Here is a 7053-nt window from a genome sequence, read left to right on the forward strand (position 1 = left end):
GAGCAGTCTTTTGGGGATTCAATATTTTACAAGGTTAGAAATTCTGTAGAGAAGAGACTTGTGTCTGTCTCACTCTGCATTTCCTTTGAAGAGGAGCATGAACATGCAAGCTTGGATGGACTTAGATTCTGTTTAGAGGGAAGGAAGGTAAAGCAAGACACAAAAAATTATTTCATCCATTCCACTTACATTTCTGATTATCAAACCTCCTATACCTTAAGTTCTTGCACACTTAGTCCTACTCAATACAAGAAATCTCTGGAAGTAATTAAGGATCAGAGTCCCAGAAAAGCACATGATTTATCTGTATAAATAGGAATTTGGGAGAAGCCCCAGTCGCCATCCTCCACAAATCTGTGCGCAAAATGGTGAAACTCTTCTTCCTAAGCTCAGAATTGGAAGCATTGCGACACTATTTTACAGCACCTGGGAACATTTTCCAATAGACAGATCTGTATAATACTATTCCATTTAATCTGAACCAAACTTCACTGGTGGGCTGGGAGTTCTGTAGTAGATATTTTTATGAGTTTGTGTTGACTCTGACATTTTGAATTTTCTTTCTTCACCGAGGTCATATAAAGGTAGACAGGAGACAACACCTACAAATGGAAAGGGAAAGGGAAATGATAGCAAAACTTCCCTAATTGTGTAATACTAGCATAGGAGGAGTATAAATGCACAGATATCTGTGAGTCCTCATTGAAAAATAAAGAATGTAATCTATAACGAGCAGTTTGTTTTCCTACTAGAGCAGAGTACCGGTCAGAATCAGATCTGGAGGTGACACACAGACATTTCATGCTTATCTGCATAGTTTAAGAGGCTTTTGAAAATACGTGAAGCGTACTCTAGTACACTTCAAAATATTACAGAAAGCTGAGCAGATGTGGGAAATAAAGTATAATTTTTGACAATTTAGGCACATATCTGTGTATGTGGAAGAAGTCTACACAGTTATTAAAAGAAAATGCTGTAACTATCAAATATAAAAGCACCAATCATAATAAAACCCAAGGTCAGATATTGAAAGGAAACCACAACAAAGGCCAGGGTTAACTGCCTAAATCCTAAACAGATAAATCACTGACAGCCACAAAAAAAAAAAAATACTTAACTCTAGGATGGCTCATTTAGTTGTCTTTGTGCATGTAGGAGATATCCATTTCAGTCGCTGAAATACTGGCTACTGTTAAAGCCAATTTTTGCATTACACCTCCTTCAAAATGTGGACAGTGCCTGCTATTGTGTGGTGCTGACACAAAGCACACAGGGGGATGAAGATGCACTTTTTATTTATGCAACTGTCAAACAAAGTCAGTGGCAGCGAAGCAGCACAAATTTAATACCAGGAGTGGCAAATAGCAAGTGAAATCATCTATTCATAATTAAAAACTGATTGGATCCATAGATTCCTTGTGGTTAAAATAAAATAAATCACTTCATGCCTAGCTGTGAATGGAGTTCAGTTTGGCAGTGTCTGAAGGCTGTCATGTCATTAGCCCTTTATAATCCCAACCACACGCTTCCTCTCCTAGCTCCATCACAAAAACCCCAACCTGGTTAAGCATTAATTACCTCCTTCCTTCATTCATAGGTGCTACAAAGAATTCAGTCTCAAAGTAGCACCCACATTGCATTTTCATTGAACTGATGGAGCTGGAAACTGAAACACATAAGTAGGAGATGCTATCATATTGGCACTGCACTGCAATGGCTCAGGATAAACTAGAAGGCCCCCTAAAGATTTGTGGGATTTATGTAGGAGATTTTATGGCAACACTATATCCCCCAGCACATGGTGCTGCTGGCAGAAGCTCCTTCACTCACCAAGTGCTGGGCTGAGCATTGCTATGCTGGAGACCTGGTTTAGGCCAGGGTTGTGTGGCTGCAGGGCCCCCCATGAGGGCATGCACAGCAGGATGGGGCAGGGTGACCCTGGAGGTTCTGGGCTAATGCCTGGCACCATGGGGAGCTCCAGCTGTGGGCCAGAGTGTGGGTCACCTGGACACACCACAGCTCCTCATGGCTGCCACTCAGGAGAGAGATGGGAAACTGGGGAAACTTGCTCCCCAGAAATAATGGAGAAGACAAATGCACTTTCACTTCTGGGTTTCTTTTGCACTTCCTTTCAGTGAGACAAGATTTGAATGAGTCCTCATCATCCCTGCTTGCTCCTAAAATCCTTTCCACATGCCTCCGCTTTGCCTCCAGGGTTAGTCTCACCACTGTGTTCATATGGTATAAAAACCTACCTTCACTAGTGCATAATTTTCAGATGTCCAAAAGGCTCTTTCTTTGCACAAATGCCTGCAATTAGGGTTAAAAATAATGAGGATTAATAATTTTATTCCTAAAGCACTCCCCCTGCTGATGGACTCTGAGAGAACCGTACTATATATTTAAGTATATGATAAAATGTAGGAAAACATAGGAATGGTCACTGAACAAGCCTTGATAACCTGTAAGAGGGATAAAATAAGACAGTGAAAAGGGACTGAATCCCAAGAAAAAAGAGCAAAGACTGTGATAGGAAGACATGAACATGGAATAGTCATATAAAAAATTAGCACATTTTTTGCTAATTTTTTTTAAGAGGTAAGAGACCTCACATTTCTCAGTTTGGAGAAAAATGGATCTTTGAATTCAGTGCAGAGTAACTTCAGGAGCTCAGGACTACTCCAGCACACTCCTCACTGCTGAAGTGTGGCATTCCCTGGGGCGGCAGTGCCTGGTGGAGGTTGCTGCAGTGAAGGGCTCAGTGTGTGCTGAGGGAATTCACTGGGAATGAGCTCAGGGAAGATGTCATGGATGCTGCCAGAGCTCAGACTGCTCCCAGCTCCTAAAAGCCCTTCCCTCCCTACTCAAATCAAGCAGTTTCCTCTTAGGCAGTCCATGTAAAACAATCCTGTAACACACTAATGGAGGCCTGAGCAAGCATGCATGTTGACAGCTCTGAAATGCAGAGAAAGGAGTGGAGAGTATGGGAGAGGTGTGGAAGGGGCCCTTACTGACAATCATGATAAATGTTTGTGGCTTTTCTTTCACACTTGGAAGTGTAACAAACACCAGATTAAGCATTTGCAGGTAGGAATTTGGGCAATCTTTATTTAATGATGTTCAATTCTATGTGTAATGCTATTGTGTGGCTTTATTATTACAATCTGTTTCTACCTCTCCCTCTCCTTGCCTACTCCCCCCAGCTCCCAGTGCAGTCAGACATGGAAACTATGGATGACTTGTTCCTACTGACAACCTTCTCTCACATCTTTAGAAACAATCAGGCACTTTTAAAGGGCTGTAAATACAGTTCTTGTAGTATTGCTTAAAAATTTATTCAGCTTTTATTTTCACAGGAACTGTTTTTTAACGATATCTAACAGTCCTTCCTGTTGGTAGCCTTTCCAAAAGAAGGAAGTATCACAATGGTAAGTCACCAGAAGGGAAAAAAAAAAAATCAGAAATCTTTTCCATGGCATTACCTAGATAATCCAGTCCACATGTAGCTCTGCACATGAGCAAGTGACCCCATGGACTGGAGCAAGTCTCCACACACATGTGTAAATCAAGGCCACATAGTTCTGTTTGCAGGATCTGAGTTCTGCTTCAATTCTAAAACAGAGTAAGATTCACATGGTTGTGATTCACATTGAATTTGAGCCTCAAATTTGAACATGCCAGCTTGTCATCAAGCTAGCTGCCTTTATTTTATTTTTGGCTTTTTCTTTGTCAGTGCGAGCTTCTTGTATTTCAGACATATATATATTTTGTGAGGCAGCTCAGTCTGTTGAGCCAGGATCTTTCATCAAGGGAAGAAAAGTGCATTGCTTAATTCTTAGAGAAAGAAGAAACATTGCTTGCTTTTTGGAATACATCCAAACTGTCTGTGACACCTTAAAATACCATACAAGTACTGCAATTTGTCATAAATTAAACTATAAATGGGCTTTAAAACACCCATAGTCTGATTAGCATGTGACCAAGTATAGCAGTCAATAACATATCCTGATACAGTAACATGTCCTGAGTCAATAACATATCCTGATAGAATTTTACAGCTCTAGTGGTCTCTAGGCATTTTTACTGAATCTTCTGTGTTTAAGAAGAATAATGGATTCACTGTTTTGCAGCATAATTCTCATTTTTATTGCAATGTCCCTCCTAATTTTGGCCTCAAATCTTCTGGAAGCTGTGGTTTGATGCTTTTTCAGGTTTTTTCCTCAGATCTCCTCTCCAGGCAACAACCCCACCACCACAAAAAGAATCCCCAATCCCAAATTTTGACTCTGTCACTAAGACATTAAACAAGCAACCAATCAATTAATATTTTCTTCTAAGGAAGTCAAAATAGTTCAGATATTTCCATAATGATGGATGAACAAATAGAAAGATGGTTACCACTTCCAGTTCTGCATCATGTCCACAGTTTATCCTCTCATTACAGGCTGAAGGCTGTGGCAGAGATTCCCATTTCAGGCACCATGCATCACTGTCATGACTGTGTGGCTTGGGGACAAGAGTGGGGTCACATTTGGGCAGTCAGATTAAGATTAGAAACTGAGAAACTTGCTACCATCTCATGTCTCTGAAGGCATGACCAGTAAAAGAAGGTGTATTTCTGCTTTTCTTCTCTATCATAGCCCTATGGAATTAAGTGTCAGTTAAGGGATGTGAACATAATGTGTGGCCTTGCTATATTCCAGAGTTCCAGTCTGTGCTAGGAAAGCTTGCCCAGTTTCTTCCAGGTGGGGTTCCCTCCCCCAGATCCATATTGGACATCCAAGATTAGCCCCAGGGAAAACTTAATTGAATAGAAGTCATATTTTAGTACTAAACAGACATTTTTCTTTTTACAAGAACTTTAAACTATAGTGAAGAAAACTGAAAATTTCATCATGAAGCTGCAAACTGCTTTTCTGCAGAACTGCTTTTATTAAATTTGTCCGTTTCTCACAATTACAGTAGAAATAAAGAAAAGACCACAACTGCTATGTTTTATTTTATTTTACTTGAAATTTCATAAGCAGTTTTCATTATCACTAGAACACAGAAAACTAAGACCTTCTTCTTAAGCTACAGTAATGGAACATGGAAAAATTGAAGAGTCAAAAGCAGAATCTCATCTTTGCATCTCAACAAAAAAAAGTTTTAATGTGAAGTAAGTGCACATTAAAACAATAGCACTTTGCTAACTTAATAGTATCTATTTGAAATGTCCTATGTAGTCAGAATGCTTTGAACTATAAAATATCTTTATGTGTTTAAAGAACAGAACCGTGCAAGGTATTTAATGTAGCATTTTATAGCATACCAATATATCTTTTAATTCATGTGCCAGAGAATTGAAGAGATCTTTTGACTGCATATTATGTGATGTTTTCATTAGATACTTTTAATGTGATGGGTATTTTAGAATTTATCTCTCTATAGTATAGTCCATTGCCTGGCTCTTTTTCTCAACAGTTTCCTTATGGCTAGGTGATGGTTTAAAAATTTAGAATTACTTCCAAAAAGCATAACCAGAAGAGAGTTGTTCTAACTGAAAACAATTTTGCTAAATAAAGAAGAATGCTTCTATAAATTGTTGTTTTCAGATTTGTTCTGCTTTTGTGTACTGGATACTATAGAGTACTGTACAAAATTCAGCCCTTTCATACGACTGTATTGAAATCAACACAGTGGGATAATTGTGAAGAGTTTCCAGCAAATTATATGAGCTTAAATTAAATAAAAATAACACTAGGATAAATTAAGCCCCTAATTAGATAATTGAAACTGCTCCGTCCCTTCCCTTCCCTTCCCTTCCCTTCCCTTCCCTTCCCTTCCCTTCCCTTCCCTTCCCTTCCCTTCCCTTCCCTTCCCTTCCCTTCCCTTCCCTTCCCTTCCCTTCCCTTCCCTTCCCTTCCCTTCCCTTCCCTTCCCTTCCCTTCCCTTCCCTTCCCTTCCCTTCCCTTCCCTTCCCTTCCCTTCCCTTCCCTTCCCTTCCCTTCCCATCCAGGCCTAGAGGATGATGATGAAATCAAAACTGAGCCCAATACAGACAGAATCCTGTCAGTTATGGCTGATTGATTTCACTACTTCCAATTGAAAAAAAAAAAAATAATGCAGATAGAGCAGGATTTGCACAGAGGAAGAGTCAGCAAAATTGGAAACAACTCACAACCTCTAACCACAGCCACCAGGGAGAATACAAACAACAACGTTGTATTCCTTGGTTTGCTCTGTGTTTTGCTTTGGGAGCTTTACAGACACCAGACTTTGATTTTTCCCAACCAGGAGTAGGTATACATGGAGTTTTTTAAGCATATACTTAGGATATTTATGGATTCCACTTCCATTTCAAGTCAAAACAGCACAGATCCTTCTCTGGTATGAAATGCTTGTTTCAGAGAAGAAATGCCAAGTAACACTGGTGATTTTCAAGTCACATTTGGGATCTCTGCCACAGATCAAACAGCTGTCAAATTTATTGGTGCTCCAAATCAACAGACGAAGCACACATTTTCACATCTGTTCAAACCACCAAACCAATGGTTTTGTCTTTTGTTTGCTTTCAGACTAAGGCTCCAAATGCAGTTAAGGCTCTGTGCCCACACCATGCACACCACGTCAGAACTGTAAGAGTTAAAAGCATATCTGATGGTAAATTGAGGAAAGACTTACAAAGATGAAAACATGGGGCACCATTTTGGTCAAGCTCTGCTTCAGGAAGAAGAAATCCATGATCTACGGCCTGGCATCTGGCCTAAATTATTTAATCTGTTACCAGGTTGACAGTTTTGGCATCTCTGTCTTTCATTGTTCCTTACAAGTTTGCAGTGCCTGGGCTGCAGCCGTTCCTGGTAGGCTCTGGAAGCCCTTCCCTACAAGGAGGCCGTTCATCATCATCGTATCTCTGGGCAGTCTGAGGTCTCCAGCTTCAGACACAGAGCTGCCCCTGGAGCAAAACAGAGAGCGCGCTGTTAACTATTTAACTGTTACCCAAATGAAACTCATATATTACAGTCCTAGAGTAAAAATAAAACAGAACAACACAGTTTTAATTGCTATTTC

The sequence above is a fragment of the Zonotrichia leucophrys genome, chromosome 3 (assembly GCF_028769735.1).
Source record: "Zonotrichia leucophrys gambelii isolate GWCS_2022_RI chromosome 3, RI_Zleu_2.0, whole genome shotgun sequence".
Taxonomy (NCBI): domain Eukaryota; kingdom Metazoa; phylum Chordata; class Aves; order Passeriformes; family Passerellidae; genus Zonotrichia; species Zonotrichia leucophrys.